Genomic DNA, 18,774 nt, shown 5'->3' with positions numbered 1-18,774 from the left:
AATTTTTTTTTTTTTTTTTTGCTGTGGCTTGCAATTAAGATTGCTCAGGGATTGAGAAATTTTATTTTAGGAGTTTTTCAAATCCATAATTACATTTTTTTGTTCTTATAGTTCTGAACTAAGAAGATGAAGATACATCATGAAAAAGGGGAGCATATATACTTACAAAAAATTTCTAGACCTTAGTTGAAGGTTGCCGCCGCTACGATTGGATCAGTGACATTGAGGGAAAATGCTAGTGTAATATAAATGTATAAATAAATTTTGTGCTGTAAATTTCATTTTTATTGTCGCCTTGGTTTGTATAGATGAAGGTGGAGCTCGACCTGCGCTAATAATCTCAAATCCGAGACATGCATGGTTGGCGTTAAGCAAGTAAGTGTTCATTTCTGAATTACGGGAGAGTGCGAAACCCCCTCATTTCATGTTGTGTTCTTTATCATCCACTTCGACCAACACAATCCTGCTCACAACTCTTCATATCCCCTATGTCCGTTAGCCACTGCTTCAGTAGTCGATGCTTTAGCTCCTGTAACCATGTTAAGATCTTCCGTACATTGGACAGCTGCTCGACATTCTGCACCATAGCATAACAGTCAGAATTGGCTGATACCCCACACACCCTCTGTGACCTCCAGGGCTAAGTCGGCCTCCACAAAACGTGGCCATATATCATCTTCCTTCTTTTTCCTATGCTGTAAAGTGTTCCGTGCGTTAGCTTCTCCATCGCCTTAGTCGTGTTTGAAAGATCTTTCCCTGACAAGAGCGCAACTAAAACAGCTCCTTGCCATTCTGCTCTTTTGCACGGCAGTCAGAAGCTGTAGCCATCTTGCGCCGGTTCAGCATCCGCTCCTGCAGAATACAAATGAGTTAAATGATAAAAATGCAAGACCAGAACAATGTACATTGCCTACATCCTGTCCCAGAGCACATACAGTAAACATTCAAATTACGACCTTATGGAACTGAATTTAAGGAACAGCATTTACGAGTAATGTACATCAATCTCAGTTAAAATGAGGAACAACATTTACGAGTAACGTATATCAGAGTTAACTGGTTGACTCAATCTCGCATCAGATTATATATTTTTGTAAAGGTAAAAATAAAATTACACTATTTTCCCAGTTAATAACTACTAGTCCTAAAAAAAAAATCTTAAAAAAAAAGTTTAAAAAACAAAAGATTCAACATATAAGAAATGTACTACTTATGATGTGTTAAACTGGTTGCTAGTTCAAAGTTGAACGAGCTACAGCCTATACCTACCATAACAATATAGCATTTATTTCCAACCACAAGAGGTCTTTTTTACTGGTATTGGTTACTAATGTCTAGTGAATAGTTTTAATTCTTCCTGATAATAAAGGGACATTCAAAAACTCGTGTTCCACTTTAACTGGTCAATCTGAAAGTTCAGTTTTGCACTTCATAATCTGCAACTTGGCTTAAAGAGTATCTTGCGTTGCAGTCTGAATAACGATTAATTTAACTTCAGAATTGTCTGCAAACCTTTCCATTTTTACAACGCTTCACATTCATTTCAACTTCTGTTGATCACCTACAGTACATCACCTCCCTTTCTCCTGCCCTCTAAATTCCTATAGAAAAGAAGCGTTTTCCACCTGATCCACAATTCATCTCCACATTTTCAAAATGCTCATTTGTCCACAGTGTTGTCTAACCTCTTTTACGTTTTATTTGACCCATATCAAGCTTTTATACTGTCAATCAAAGTCACATGTCTATCTAAAAAAATGGTTATGACCTACAGTTGGCGGCCTTCCTTGTTAAATATCAGGTTACTGAAATTCCTTTCGGTCTCTGGGAATGGATATCGGGTCAATTTAAGCCACAAAATCCAGTCTTGTGTAACTAACAAACCTTCTGTATCGCTTCTCAACCTTCATAAAAATAATTACGCATCGTCCGTCACCAATTCAGCCAGTGAATTGTTTTGGGGGTGACTTGATAAGTTAGTGGGATCATGCATTAAGGAGTCACGTCCTTGTTAAATTAAGGAAAATTGACCAACAGGAACAGTGTACACAAGAGCCCAGCTTGTTTTTAAAAGGAAATGAACAGTCCCCGAGACTAGGAACGTGAGGGTTGACAAATGAACCCAAAGATAAGAGTTCATAAAGAGTCATAAATCACACGAAAGAGGAAGTACCTGGACCGTCTACCCTCCCAAAACTCGGGCAAGTAGAGCAAGACTTTCACAACAGACTTTTCCTCCGTCATCATTTACTAAAGAGCTGTAGTATTCCCTAAGCCCACTGAAGAACAGCCAAAAAAAAAGGTGTCCCATTCAGGTTTTCGTAAACACCACCGAGTATTTGTGAAAACAACAAAATTATCTCCTGGGAAATGATTTTATGACTAATGAACCTCTTCTCGACTTTCTTCAAATAAGCCACGTGCGCATGAAGGTGGAGAAGTACCCCCCCCCCCAAAGTAAAATCGATGCCAATCAACTGCATGGCGGATAACAGGCAGTCGAAATAGTTCAAATTCCTGAGTACAATAAAACGATAATCACCATTCTTATCTGGATGGCCTGAGGAAGCCACTGCCTAAAAACCAACCAAATGCACCAGTGGTAAAGAACAGGTCCTCTCTAAAAAATGCCAGATGATATTCCATTATTTTTTATCTAGGTTCCTCGTGCATTAGACACCTCTGACTATACAATATATTTTTTCATCATGAAAATAACCACACTGTGGGTTACAAGTACTTAAAATGAGTTGATGACCTATCTACATCCGGTCTCAAACCTTTGAATGAGTCGAGCTTATAGCAAAGGGGACGGAACTCAGAAGAAAAGAGAAGTCCCAAATGAACAGTAATTTCTCGAGTTAGAACGGCGACCAGTATTCATATGAAGAACTTTGGTGGAAAATTAAAAGCATAGCAAGCTCAATAAATATGAGTAGGATAAATGGTAGGAAAAGTAGAGAAAAATGGTGAAATACTGAATAGAATAATAGCGTCCATTGAAGTACTATAGGGAAAATGATAGCAAAGAGCTGTCGCAAAAACAGGTGTGAATGAAATGAGAAATATAAATTCTGGTGGAATTTCTTTGGACAAGAGGGCAGATGTGATAGAAATTGAACAAACAAATAAATGAACATGAAAATAGACCTAGGTAAAAAGTCTTGTGTGCTCTCAGCACGCTTGCCTCAAGAAAAGTGTGGGTGACCTAAGTATGTCAATAAATGTCACAAGAAATAATCAGAATTGCAAAATATACCTAAATGGAGAGACTTGCGATGGCCAGAATGTATAAGAAGGGCAAATGGGGAATTAAGACTGGGAGGTGGAACTCCACCTTCCGACAGAAAAGCAGATCTTGTACGGGGCCAAATATTTTACCTTGGTAACACACTGGACAATGAAACAGATATTGAGAGGGCATTAAGAAAAATAGCAGTAACTGCCTGGATGAGGTGGAAAAAAAAAAAAGAGGCCTAGACTACTTGAAAAGTAAATACGCTCTATAACAGGAAAATTGGTGCAGACCAAGATGTTAGGGAACCTGAAAAGGTGCTTCTATAGAAGTTAGATTCATGGCAAACTGCAATGGGAAAATTATGTTACAATTGATGAAGTGGCGGAGATATGGTGTCCTCAGGTTAAAAGGCTGAAATTTCAGAAACAATGAAGGTTTGGAATGTATGATGAAAGGAGATGAGGAAAATGAGAAAAAATATTAGATATGGAAGCTGCAGGACAAAGACCTGTAGGTAGGCCCAGAAAAACATGGGAAAAACATGTAGACGAAAATTAGACCAGAGTAAAATTCAGGTGTAAAGCCCATAACACAGCTTACAGTACAGGAGAATTCACATCCGTCAAACCCGATGAATGGAAAAGCAGCACAGTAGCTTTCCAATAGTCAAATAATTTCTCTTACTTTCCAGAGTTGGAAAGGAGAAAAACCACCTGAGACCCAAAAAACAGCAAAGGGCAACATTTCCCATCCCTAAGTTTGCTATATAAAAATCTGAAACATTAAATGCCCCCGAAGCAACTGAAGAATTTGGAAAATCAGAAACAATCCTTTTATCACCATCCGTATCAAGTGAGTTGCAGAGAAGATATCAAGTGTCTTAGGGGCTTCATTATGACGTATAAAGATTTTTTTTTTTTTTTTTTAGATTCACTCCTGCTGCGGAGACTATTACGCTGGAGTAGCTTGCTCTCAATGACTGCAATCAGAGGGGTTGAAGGTCCTTCACCCACTAACAATGAAATCGACAATTTTCTAATCTGAAAAGGACTATTAACCTTAGTAACCTTACTGGAATGAAAAAGGACTATCAGCCTAGTGGAATTAAAGAGATTATAAACCTCGGTGGAATTGAAAAGGACTACCAACCTTGGTGGAACCAGAGAGAACTATCAACTACGTCAAAATTTAATCCTAAAGTTCTGAGACTTAATTTATAGTCAGAAAAGTGCTGTTTTCTTTCTTTTTGTGTACAGTTAAAATTCTAAGTAAAAAACACAGTCAGATTTTACGTAGTCTAACCAAAATTATGTATGAAACACAAACTGGAAACAAAACCTTCAAAATCGAGGAAATCTAGTTAATGAGGAAAGGATTTAGGGAGAATGTCCCTGAAATGGTTCAGAATCCACAGTTGTTAATCACACTCCTTACAAAAAACAAAACCAAATCACAGTGACACAGGTAATTCCATCATTTCCTTCTACCTTTCCATTCTATATCACTAACATCCTATTGTCTCAATTGACTGCATACAACAGATCCTGCTGTACGCAGGTGCATAGCTCTTTTGTTCTCAAATTACACATTTAGTTTTTCCCCTATTCCTATCTCTGTTTATTTGCCAACCCCTCTCTCTCTTATAAACGCCCCTCCATAACTATCATTTAAAAAACACTCATGTTATGGTATGCACTAAAGCCAAACGTGTTAGTCTGACTTTCAACATTTCTTGTTAATGAACCTTTTGGAAGGGTGAGAATTGTATTTTCCGTGCAGTGTCTAAAATGGACTAAATAAAGCCCCTTATCTTTCCCAGACAGAGATGGATGTAGCCCTTCTTCTCCCTCTCTTTCTCTGCATTTAGTTTCCCCTTTTAACTTCCACCAGTTTCTCCCCTGGTTTGCAATGGCTTTTAGTAATTATATTTTATTTTCTAGCACTTTTCGTTTCAAAAACACCTTCTCCCGAATCCCATCCTTTTACGACCTTCTGATTGCGGGAACAGTGTGTGACCTCTGACAAACGAACGCAGTGTGTATTTTGGCTTGTCATTAAACAATCTTGGCGTTCATCATGATGAAAGTGCTAAGTAAAGGCATATAAAGAAAATGTTTCCCCATCTGCATTTTAAATAGCCTGGTGATTAACTAAATCCCAAAATACGTTAAATCATTTACAGTATCACGCAGTTACAATTCCATCTGCTTTAAGGAATTTGCTCCAACCAATTATTTTAACTTTACATTGTACCTAAACATCGTATATTCAGTGCACAAACTGCAGATCGTACTCATACTTTTCTCTAAACATATATACGGCGTACATGAATAACGTGTTTCGCTTACACTCTAGGAGTTCATCTAATTTTCTTATTTGGAAAGCAAAGATACCATGCAATTATTGCATCAAGTTTTGTAACTCACTGATGGCCCAACTTCTAAAACTCCACATTTTTTATCCCCTCCCTGCAAAAATCTCTCTCAAGGTAACACCCTTAAGCAATAAACTTCAGATAATGAAATTCCCTAATGAATGCTATTATAAAAGGATGGCGTTTTCAGAGTCTGTAAAGACCAAGTACGGAAAGTACGCGAGGAAAACCATTCCAATAATATCTGAGAAAACATATCTACTATTTTTCAAACTCTTCAAGTTCCATCTCGCTTCTAAAAATGGCAATGGACTTTCTTCCTTTGACTGGAAAGATTTCTCCTAAAAAGGAGTGAGGAATCTTTCCTTACACGCACCACCGTCATAAACTCCAACGTCACAACTACATCCAAAGAGGAATCCAAAACCATGTTAATAACTAAGATCTCTAAGAGATCCATACAAAGAGTTCTGAATATGCCCAGTCACCGTCATTAAATTTCATACGAGGGGGTTAAGAGGTTAAAGGAAAGCTACGAGCAGATCCGTCAAATATATTCCCACACCATTAGTGTCTACAATAGGAATTCAAAATCCCCTTACTTGGCATCGTTTGGTTTTCATACAGGTATTTGACGAAGGACGCGAGGAGATGAGATTTTGGTCCTGTTATCAATCTGAAAAGAGTTGGGAGAATGCATTATAGTTAACGGTTGTTATGGGTATACCTAAAATTAGTCATTCAAGATACAGCCTATGAGAGAGAGAGAGAGAGAGAGAGAGAGAGAGAGAATTAGTGGACAAACCCAAATAATTTATAATTTAACAAATAATAAAGTGCCTATAAGTTAACTCGTGAACCGTCCCCCGCAACCAACCCCCCCAAAAAAAAAGCAGAGAGTTCGCCTTGACTTGTGCTTTTGCACCAAGATAAATCTAGAGGAAATTATGACCACTAAATAATGATGTCAACAATATGAAATACAACACCAACGAGTTTCTTAAAAAAAAATGCTTTAAATTAGGTATATTAATCTTAATTATTACATTCTAATTATCTGGACGAAAGTGACATTTCCTTGTGATGAAGCACTATCCCAGAAGCACCAGACAATTTTTATACACCTGCATTATTGGTATATGTCTCTACGCCTAAAATTTAATTCAAAATTTGTGTACAACTTCGTGTGGTTTAAAAATTCAGTGGCCAAAGGTGGAACCGTCATGCCAAATTAAGTTTTCACATAAGTCTGCAATATGAAGTATTAAGAATTACAATCCTTTTAATGTTGCTATGTTAAAATTTCTGCCTACTTGAATGAAATCCTATAAAAATTGCTTTCACGTAACACAAGATTCTCTCATTCACATGGCCAAAATGCTTTTTATGCCCAAACCCTACATCCAATGTTTTATAATTAGAGCTAATAATCCCAAGAAGGCCTTGATTTTAACTGAATTCGTAATAAGCCAAACGCTCTACAAACTAAATTATTTAGAAGTTTTGGATTTCACGAAAATCTACCACGTCAAACTTATTACTTGTAATTCAAAAACAATGTTCATTTTGACTATCTCGAAGGCCATCCTTCTTAAATATTTTAAATAACTTTTACCGTTACTAACCAAATATAGCTTAGGTAAAAAGGTTTATGGAATTACCCTCTGGAATAATAATAATCACTGAACTATCCAACCCATTCCATTTTAGTTGTCTGGTTTCCAGATGAGGGCGCTCGTGTATACGATGTATCGACCGGTACGAATCTTATCAAGTAAAGATCCACTGAGGAATGATCTACCATATCAAAGTATTTAACAGATCAACAAAAACTGCCCAGCCACACTGCTCATGTTTCGAGTACACGATACAGGAGTTTCAAGGATTTGTACGGGTACAGTAGTAATTGGCCCTGTCCTTCGAAGCCAACATGTCAATGGGAATTTAGCATGGAGGAAAAAATGAAATACACGAATGAATCTGGTATTCTAAAAAGATAAATAATCTGCTCCTTGTGAAATCACGATGTATTGCAACCATTAAGTCTGCTGTTGGTTTGCAGTTTAAATACAAATGCACTAGCTAAGAGCATGGTAATTCATGTGTACTTTCGTTACCTGGGGGTTTCACATCTCCAGCAATGTCATCATCCATAGCTGAATTTTTGTTTATCTTGAAAGAATATTTAATGGCTTTAATTGGTTTATAAACAACTAAATAACTGGTGACAAAAAATCTATGTTCTGTTGTTACTAGAATTCAGTTTTCTCTCTCGTGTAACAAACTTTTAAAGCAACTGGCTTAGTTTCCTCAATCAATAATCTGGATTGTTCCCAGGTTTTTGTTCTGGTCAGGTTACTTTAAAAGCATAAATAATTTTGGATGTCACTTTTTCAAACAGTACCTTATAGGTCAGATACAGATTCCAGTGTTTAATGCTCTTACTGTACCGAAAAAGGCCATCCATCTCTCAGATTTAAGTGATATACTATTCGTTTTTTAATTGCTATTTGACACTTTTCCTTCCACTAGCCATTTTTTACTCACCTATAGCACAGCGGTGGAGAGTCTAACGCCTAGGTTTTTCGACAACTCCAGACTTTTTGATATTCAAATCTTTGTGAAGACTTGTCACATCCTGTGTGAAACGCGGGAGGTCTCCTTACCATTCTGAAAGAAAAATCATCAAGTTGTTATAATGCACCAATAATTCATAACATTTCATTGAGCATTAATTGTACCCATAAAAGTACCATGACTTGAAACAGGGAAAAAAAGTTCAAAAACGGCATATAAAGCATCTAGCAGACTTTCAGTAGAATGGAACTGAAAGCAGACTTCTTGCCTACCTATCTGTCTCCTCAAAGCTGCAAGAACTGGGGAAACCAAAATCATATTTATGGACCCAGTAAATTAACCTAAAATCTAAACCATCCTGTCATTACAGTCCTCAGAACATACTCAAGACACTCACTAAGGACGCTGGACAGAATCACAAGACATTCTGATAACCAACTCATTCCCCGTAGAAGTATTCTTTGTCAACGTACGCAAAGTCTTCTCAGTACTAGTGTTACCTGTATTTAGACCAGTAATGACCATGGGTTATAATTCTCCTAATGACAGTTTTCATCAGCATGTACTTAGCATTTTTCTAGAAAAATTGTTTTCAAAGTTACAAGGCTCCAGTAAGTCGACCCAAGAACTACATGCGAAAACTGGAGGCAGTCATCATGGGTAACGTTTTCAATGCCACGTGGCACCGTCCTAAGTTCCTACAGGAATGATATACCTAACTTGGGAATTCCAACGAGTAACAGAAAAATTCGACTTGCCACCTAAATACAAGTTCCATCAGAGACCTCGTGGACAATTAAAACAGGTTTACTCTGTTTCAGTGAGATTCACAGATTTCTTTGATAATTCCATTTTCTTTTACCAGTTAAACCTAATTACTAGTTAAACACAACGGCCAATCCCTCTATGCCGTATCGAATCACAAAGGCCACGAATCTCGAGTATAAAAGGCCCACTCCTCCACATCTGGCAGCGAACGGTGTTTACACAAGACCAAATCCTTGTCTAGAAGATGGCTGCCGCTATGCAAGACAAAATTCCTTCGTTGGGGCAACAAAAAGTTGAATAAACAGTGACCTATCAACGTAGAATTGGTTCGCCACAACAACTGTAACATAAAATTACCTTCAAAATGGATGAACATCCAAGTTCCAACGTGGATAAAATTCCTGCAATACGAAAGCTTGAAAAACTCCAGCGCACACAGACACGATCGCTGCCAGGAAGTTCTGAGATGAACTAAACAGAGCGAGTGTTCAAGACCAGCCAGGAAAGTTTCTTAGCCAATCAGAGGTCTCCACCTTGACACACCTCTTCTGTACTTTCTATTCGGATCTTTTAACAGAGGATAATGCTTTGTAGTGGATTTTTTCCCTATATCTGTAGTAAAAAGAACGAATTTTAATTATCAATTGAAATGGAAATGGAACTAGTACAAAAAATCATATGGGAAGACTTGGAAATTTGTTGAAGACCTCCATCATTTCTCAACCAATGCAAATATGAAAAAAGAGGGAAATTTGAATTTCTAAAAATATAGAGAAAATTTAATAAATATATGAACAATGAAAAATATCAATGTAATATAGTGTAATTGGATTCTATGGATAAATTGGATTAATTATGATTTTGCAGATTTCAAGTAGTGAAGAAAAAATTGCCTATGTGCCTACGTGGCAGCTAAGGGTACGAGTATGTCCGTTTTTCACTTCCGAAGTGACCTCTCATCATGCCGTTATATATGGAATTAATCCTTATTAACAACCTTAACATGGGAAACCCACGAGAAATAAACAAAATTAGCACCACACGAAAACCACAAACACCTTGGCATTGAACTAGAGACTGGTTTTTAGGGCCAAAGATGCTGTCTGTGCAAGGGCCAAGCGAGCATTTCAAGTGAAAGAAAACGGGATTCTCAGTCACTCCCTTCCCTTAATATCGCGACACATAAAGTATCCCATGTGATGCAATATGTAGAAAAATATGCCATCCATTAATAGCTCAATATTTGGTGCTATAATAATCATACTAATTAACCTGAGAGAATGATCAAATACCTCCTCTTTATGTTGCAAGTGTATGCAGTGTAACTTAAAATACATATTGCAGCTATATAGTATGTGAACTTATATCTTGCATCACGAAACAAAAAACATTATTATATAAACACTAAAATGCTTGAATATACAAGTGAAGGTGGTAATGAAATACTCTAATAATGTTAATGTTAACCCATGTACCTCAAACGGGACTGTTTCCTTGTTGAAATAATACATTATATATATGTTTGTGTGGGTTTGTGTATTTGAGTGTGTTATACTAAACATGCGTTGCCTAATTTATTGGACCTTTTGAAATACAGTTAAAAATAATGGCAACAATACATTTTTATCATTATTAACATGTCCGCCTTTTATTCGCCTCTCGAGAAAAGTCGACAACTGCTGTGCAAAACTGCCCCTCTGCGAATTATCCTTTTATGGCTCTATTATTCCTTCATTATTTTCTGCGCTGTTATTATCCCTACAGCAACACATCCATATTGACTGTCAATCCACGCTATCATAGCATTCGGATGTTTTCAATCCAGATTGTAGCCGTCCAGGCTGCAGCAGTCTAAGGGCTGCATATTTGAAGGCTCTAAAACCAATATTCGAAGTGACTCTTGGCTCGAATAACTTGGAACCATCTGAAGCTTGTCAAGTATTGACTCCATTTGTTGTCTGTTTGTGCACAGCAAATCTGCCGTGTGTTCTGGACATTCAGTCTTGATAGATAGCATGAAGCCTCATAATATTTATTGACATTACCAAGTTGGTTACTTAGCCAGAGTAACTTCAGTAATAGAGGGTGCTGCCATTCTTGAGGTGACATCATCGGTAACGGCCATAATCATAAATGATTATTCCAGAGTATGGTCTGCCTACTGGTTTTGGTGTTAGTACAGTTCCTTAGGCTAAGCTACGCTGTTGGTATTAAATTTATCTCATTTAATTCCAGCCGAAGTCTTGGAACATGTTATTATAGAGGGTTGTTAGTCGTTTTGATGTTTTTCGTCGTGAAAGAAAAAAAATGCTTGGTGTCTACCAATAATATAATAAAACAACCGCCCTCCTCTCTCTCTCTCTCTCTCTCTCTCTCTCTCTCTCTCTCTCTCTCTCTCTCTCTCTCTCTCTCGTCGCCTTATCGACTCGCCCGTTTTTCAATCTCACGAATCTTTTGAGGAATTTCGCTGACCTTTCTTATATCCTCCGCCGCTCTTGTGTCTCTGCCTTCGAGACAGATTCTTCTCCTGTGAGAACAAGGACTCTTCCTCCTTCCCTCTAAAACGAAAAATTCTTGGACGACAAAAACAAATGCTATGACATGCACCCCTTAATAACCTTTCTCTCTCTTAAGATTTGACGAAAAGTTAAAAAAAAAAGTATCAAAGTAATTTCAGTGTAGGGAAAGACTCGACATTTTAACACCTTTATCGATTAAGATCTTATGAATTTATCATAAGATTATGCAGACATTGTTCTTCGAGAGTGATTAGAGCGTATTTGGATTAAAAGGGCTCCTGTATCAAGTCTTGACACTAAAAGACATACCATGTGATAACTGTGGTTTAGTGATAGGTGTATATGTTTGTATATGCATGTATACACCTCTAAAGAAAGCACATGAAAGAGATAGAATGATGAATAAGAGTAAATACAAATGAGAGAGAGAGAGAGAGAGAGAGAGAGAGAGAGAGAGAGAGAGAGAGAGAGAGAGAGAGAGAGAGAGAGAGAGAGAGAGAGAGATCGTTAAATGCCAACCTAAAGCCCCCCAAAAACGCCAGTTTAAATTGAAGGTCTTCCATCCAATCATAAACTTTTTACATACTTTTTTTAACCTTCATCTAAGCCCCACGACTTCACATTTCCCCACCACAAACGAACGAACAGTTCCAAGATTCTGACGACGGAAAGAAGCCACTGCAGCCAAAAATGTTCCTTTGGTTTAATTCTCCTTTATTTCCTCGAGACCTTTTATGATTTTTCCTCACTCATCCTCCACTCTAAAAAAAAAAAAGGACGGAGAACTCCTCTTCCACAACCTCCCCATTCCCTTACCTCCCCTCCCCATTTCCCCCAGGAGTGTCACGGGGAAAAATAGTCAAATAGTCGAAGGATGTGTAGGAGAAGTGGGTAGGAAATATGGCTATTTGACGTTTCTGGATGTTGGGGAGAGGAAATGCAATTCTGGAAGAACCTGAAGTGGCTTCTTCGGTTACATCAATCAGAATAAAACATCCAGAGAAGTTTGTTCTCCTTTCAGGTTGAGAGTATTGCATGGTCTTTCAGTTTTCGCTAACATTGGGAATGATAATTAGTCGAACTGTGCATTTGTTAAAGCTTTCCTCTTATTAACACAAAAAGAAATATATGGGCCTCTGTTTTTTGCTTTTTGTATACGTCGTCATTTTCAAAGCTACATTATTATGGGTATTTGTTATTTTATACTTTTTACGCAGTGAAAAAAGTTAAATATGAAACAATTAAATTATGAATTAAATACGGACAGTAAATTAACTCTCATTCATTCTTCCGGTTACGCAAAATACTTTAAAACATTTTCAAGAATTTGTGTTCGTTTTAGAGAAATCTAGTATCAAAGCACAGAACAAGCGAAAGCAAGAAAACATACCAATTCAATAATATTATTCTCGAAGCACTGTTCTAACGTTGAAAGGCCACTGACATACCAATACCGAGTCCGTCATAAACTCTTGGAAACTGTGGTGATTTAATTGGTTTCCGATTGGCTTTGAAGTTTTCCCATTAAAATCCACCGGTAGCTTGAATAAACTGCCAAGGATCTAAGATTTTTCATTATTCACTTATTTTACTGGTTATTGTTGGACGGTTATATGCAATACTGTATATTGAGTTTTGCGGCTTTTGACGGGAAGTTGTTGAATGGAAATAGCAACATAGCGACAGTTTCTTGTGGGAAGAGTGGTTACCGTTTTCTTTACACGTTTTCTGTACACGGGATCTGGGGGAACTAAAGTGCTTTTGGTTCGCGGCTACTCGACGAGTACAAAAACTATAAATCTCTCACTTCATTGTCAGTTTACAATAGGTATATATTACTGTAAGAGGGTATAATATATATATATATATATATATATATATATATATATATATATATATATATATATACACACATATATATATATATATATATATATATATATATATATATATATGCATGTATGTATGTATGTATGTATTTAATTGGGACATGGAACTGACGGCTTCGTTCTTTAATTATCCTTTACATAGAATGGGAAGAATGGCGTCTGGAACATTGCTTTACACCTATCTCCTCCTCTTAGTGAAGTGGTTGTTTTTCGAATCAGCTGTGACTGAATATTCTAACTCCATTTACATATGCACAAATACTATTGCATTTATCATGTTACCTGCAAGACCAGGTAACACCACAGAAATTGTGCCAAATATTTTTGTTACGCAAATGAAAATGATTTGTCCATCAGTGATAATAATATCACCAAATACAATTGTGTCCCTCGTGTCTGAAATCATCGCCTTTTTTTAGTGGCAAAGTTGAGTACAGATTTAATCAGCTGGTCTCATTCGTTTTAGGATTCTTTGAGTGAAGGAAAAATACATATTGATATGTAGATTCCATTTCTTTAAGGTCTCTCTCTCTCTCTCTCTCTTTCTCTGTAACATTCATTCTTCCCATTTCTCCCATCATCCGTGACTTCTTCCCTTGTATTCCCTCTCGTCCAACCTCGAAGGAAAAATATATATCGATATGTAATTCCATTCTTTACGGTCTCTTCTCTCTCTCTCTTCTCTCTCTCTCTGTAACATTCATTCTTCCCATTTCTCCCATCATCCGTGACTTCTTCCCTTGTATTCCCTCTCGTCCAACCTCGAAGGAAAAATATATATCGATATGTAATTCCATTACTTTACGGTCTCTCTCTCTCTCTCTCTCTCTCTCTCTCTCTCTCTCTCTCTCTGTAACATTCATTCTTCCCATTTCTCCCATCATCCGTGACTTCTTCCCTTGTATTCCCTCTCGTCCAACCTCGAAGGAAAAATATATATCGATATGTAATTCCATTACTTTACTCTCTCTCTCTCTCTCTCTCTCTCTCTCTCTCTCTCTCTCTCTCTCTCTCTCTCTGTAACATTCATTCTTCCCATTTCTCCCATCATCCGTGACTTCTTCCCTTGTATTCCTTCTCGTCCAACCTCCCCTTGTCTTTCACCTCTATTTTCTCCCACGCATCCCCCTCGTTATCTTCCGCCACGTCTCCCTTCTAACACATTCATTTGTCATTTTTTGTTTTTCACGAAGAAGCAGTGAATGGAGGTGGAAGGAGGGACGAGATAATATGCTATGCGGATGAACGGATAACATGCATGGAAAGGAAAGATGTGAAAAATAAATGTTTAGAATAATTTGAAAAAGCCACGAAAAAGTAGTTGGGAAAAAGGACTGACAGAAGGTGGAAGGTGTCAAAGACAGGAAATGAGAGAGAGAGAGAGAGAGAGAGAGAGAGAGAGAGGAGAGATTTTTGGGTAACTTAAGTATACTGACAGCAAACTAATCTGGGCTTCTTCTGAAATTTCTAAAATGACTGGATAAGATTTTTAATAGCAAAACTCAAAGTAGATTAATAAGTCGGCCGAGGGAATATGGACATTACTGAAAACTGATCAGACCGAGAAAAAAAAATCATGAGAATCTCTCGTAAAGGACGTTTAAGACAAATGAAAGCAGATAAACTGATGAAGAGGCCTTTGTGAAAAAGTAATTAATTAGTAAAAGCTATGGGGTTGAAAGTACTAACATTTGCGGAGCCGTGAAAGGGAATCGTCTGGGCCGATATATTTTCAATGCTGAGGAAATATTCCAGTGAAATTTTGTCAATGAAACTATGTCAAGCAAATACTTGGGGGTAAAGTAAAGCTATTGAACAAAATATGAAAGGGTGAGAGAAGGAGGACGAAAAGGTTCCAATGGAAATAATGAAGACAAAGGAAAGATTAGGAAAAACGAAGGAACAAAACGAAAAATATGGATGAAGACAAATGAATAATTTCCAAATCGGTAATAAAAGAAGAAAGTTGACAGTGAAATGCGCTTCGGGAAACACTGCCAAGAAACGTGGATAAAAACTGAAGCAACTGTAATTTTTAATGAACACAGCCTGATGAAGGAGCAATTAAAAGGACAAAGAAACTTGAGGAAATGGTTCAAATAAGAACAAATGGACCGAGATTGATTAAAACAATTCATTGGTAACAAATAACTAATTAAACGTAATATTAACAGAACTAATACGGAATATAAAAATAATATAGACTATATAAATCCCACGAAACAAGGTGTGTGTAGATATATACAAGTGGTCACACACATTTAAATGTATGATCTGTACAAAGTTTTATAAATGGCGTTTGATGTCGGTGCTTCTACTGCTTTCTAGAGTCTTGTCTCCTCCTGATCTTCAAACATTTCAGCAAATAGTGCCATGACAATAACTAACCAGAGTCTTAGTTCCTCGTTGGACGAGTCGGTAGAGTTCTCGGCTAGCACTCTGCTAGGCCAGCGTTCGAATCTCCGGCCAGGCCAATGAAGAATTAGAGGAATTTGTTTCTGGTGATAAAAATTCATTTCTCGGTATAATGCGGTTCGGATTCCACAATAAGCTGAAGGTCCCGTTGCTAAGTAACCAATTGGTTCTTAGCCACGTAAAATAAGTCTAATCCTTCGGGCCAGCCCTAGGAGAGCTGTTAATCGGCTCAGTGGTCTGGTTAAACTAAGGTGTACTTAACTTTTTTATCAGATTCTTGGCTAATCAAATGCAGATATGACCCAGAGGCTTAATTTTCGCAAAAGTTTCGATACTTGGGCCCAGGAAGTGCTTGGCCTCCCCTCAAAAAAAAAAAAAAAAAAAAAAAAAAAGACTACAGAACTTCATCCAATAGAACAGTAACATCATCTGATAGAATATTAATGTAGACTATACTACGACCGTTTGCCCCACTTTATGCAGATCGACTAGAATAAAAAAAAGCATAACGAAGGATATTATCCTTTGGTCTGATTTTGGAAAATGAACGACAAGCTGTTTACACTTAATACTGTATTCTAAAATCTCAATTGCATAAGATCTATATTTCTTTAACCCCAAATTCAACGGAATCATCAACTAGATACGCGGAATTCGACGTGGCCAGAGATTTTGAATGCAGATTTACGCAGATGAGTGAAATGGCTTAATGAAACCGTATAGTTTCAGTGGGAACTGAATATTTATGGGCGATGGGTAACCCTTCATTTAATTCTGCTTGAAGTGAAGCATGAAATGGACACATATCATGATAATCCAATTCGTTCTGATCTTCACCTCAAACAATTTTTTTTTTATTGGGTCGAAGCGAAGTACATAATACTGTGTCAGTGAATTTTGATGAATTCGGCTATCCGTCATTTGCAACAGAAGCAATATTTAATTTCGAACGTTAGGGTTCAAACGCAATATGGCGTCTAGTGCTTATAGTACAGTGATTAATTAATTAATTAATACTTTTTGTGTTGAAGATTCGTACTCGAACCTAAGATATATCTAAATCAATTCTAATTTTTCTTTCCGAAAGATCACACAGCCTTTTCCTTATTACTGTTACTTATCATTAATGTTCTAGTAAACAATGGTACCCGAACAGTCGACGAGAATAAAGGTCACTCATATTAAAAGACTTTCAGGCAACATCACCAACAGTATCATCAACGGAAGCACAATAAATAAATCGAGACACATCTCAGTCATGTTTGAGAAGGGAGAGAGGAAACCTTCTGATTCCAAAAACAAGGAAATTGTTTATAAAATTTCGTTCCTAACATTAAATGTGATATTATCCACATAAAAGAAATAATCGATTGCAGCTATCATTTTAGCTGCTGTAATTGACTGACATATTTCTAAATTCAAACAATGGCAGATATCGTTACAAGTACCACAAAAAAAAAAAATGATTTGACTTCAGGGAGGAAATTCAAGAAATGACATATTGTTAAATTACCTACTGGTAATTGGGAGCCCCTTCGCAAATGCAGTTATAATTTACTTATCCCGATACAGTATCCTCTTTAGGATATGTTGAGATGTGTTCATATATCGTTGGTTTTACTGTTACCGTTTTTTATACGCTCACATTTGTTCCCGTTTTCTTTTTGACGCTAGGGTTTTTTTTTAATTTTCACTTTTGAGAGCTATTATTATTTTTTCTTTTTCCATATACAGGTATTATTCTATTTATTATACGTGCTATTCCCCATCCTCACCCATTCTTCCCTCGTCCCATGCATAGTCCTTTTGAACAGAAAGCAAACGTCCAGAATATTTCAAGATTTATGGCGACGACCTTGCGCCGTAAATCTTTCCCTGACATTGCAAGTCAGCTAAAGGGCATCTGAAATTTGTTCTGAAATATGATTTCACAAACTTCAAACAGCATAAAGTTTTTTTTCTTAAGAAGCCTGATATATGATCCTATCTCAGTAAAAAAAAAAATAAATAAATAAAAATTCCGTAACAAAATGGGACAAAAGTATTGTTCAGCGAAAGTTCCAAATGACAATAGCGTAAATAAATCTTAAAAAATCAATAGAAATGGCAAAAACTGATTGATCAAAAATCAACAGAAAGTTATAAAATGGTAAATGAAAAAGGATGAATACACTTCAGAGATAAATCCAATGTATTTCATCGAGCTTCAATTCGCTGTTCCCGTCTGAACCTTTTATAATTTTGACTGAATTTTCTTTAGATATATTTTCTTTCACCGATTGTCTCTTATCTCATTATTTCATCATTCTTCTCGTATTTTACAGTGTTAAAAGAAAAAGGCATGGATTCTGCTTAGATATATTCTTCACAAATGCATTTGCACTAAGTTTCCTTCATCAAGCAAGATTCCATTTCAGTGAACAGAAGTCAATACCCTTTTAACAAAGAAATATGGTAAGTTTTCGATTCTTGAATACAAAGGAGTAAACGCGGCCTCTTCGTAAATGGTAATCCTTGAATGATATAATGCTATGGACTAGGTTCCAAAATTTCTGAATGTGGACCATTATCAATGAATGTCTCAATAGCTGTGGTGACCGAAAATCTTGTTGAATTATCCCGTAAGAAATGTTAACAAACTTTCAAGTTCTTCAAATGACTTTGAACTCAATGGCATACCGTGTAAACTACAAGCTATTCCTTTCTTAAATTCTAACATTTACTAACGCTACTCATCTTGTATTCAAAATTATCCTTTAAACTTATTCTTTGAAGACGTAAAGACACCGAAACATTTCCATATAAAATCTGTTCCCTCAATGATAAACTCATTCCCTGAAGAGGTAACCCTAGTATAAGATATGTCTCAGTCGATTTCGATAACAATCTTGAAATTCATTCAAATGAAATAATCATAGAACAAGAGTGTCTTTTTGTCAAAATATATAGAATTTTTTTCACTTAATTTGGGTCACTTGCGTACATTTTGACTAA

General features: G+C 36.7%; 1 long non-coding RNA gene across 1 annotated transcript; it reads right to left on the bottom strand.

The window, feature by feature from the left end:
• Positions 1-6,151: 6,151 nt before the first annotated feature.
• LOC136851944 (uncharacterized) lies at positions 6,152-9,419 on the bottom strand. The gene is made up of 3 exons (XR_010857008.1): positions 9,315-9,419; positions 8,160-8,282; positions 6,152-6,288 (listed from the first exon to the last, which is right to left on the bottom strand). It is a non-coding gene; the product is annotated as an uncharacterized lncRNA (long non-coding RNA).
• Between the last annotated feature and the right edge of the window lie 9,355 nt (positions 9,420-18,774).

The sequence above is a fragment of the Macrobrachium rosenbergii genome, chromosome 24 (genome assembly GCF_040412425.1).
Source record: "Macrobrachium rosenbergii isolate ZJJX-2024 chromosome 24, ASM4041242v1, whole genome shotgun sequence".
NCBI lineage: Eukaryota > Metazoa > Arthropoda > Malacostraca > Decapoda > Palaemonidae > Macrobrachium > Macrobrachium rosenbergii.
This window is presented reverse-complemented; position numbering and strand designations above follow the sequence as displayed.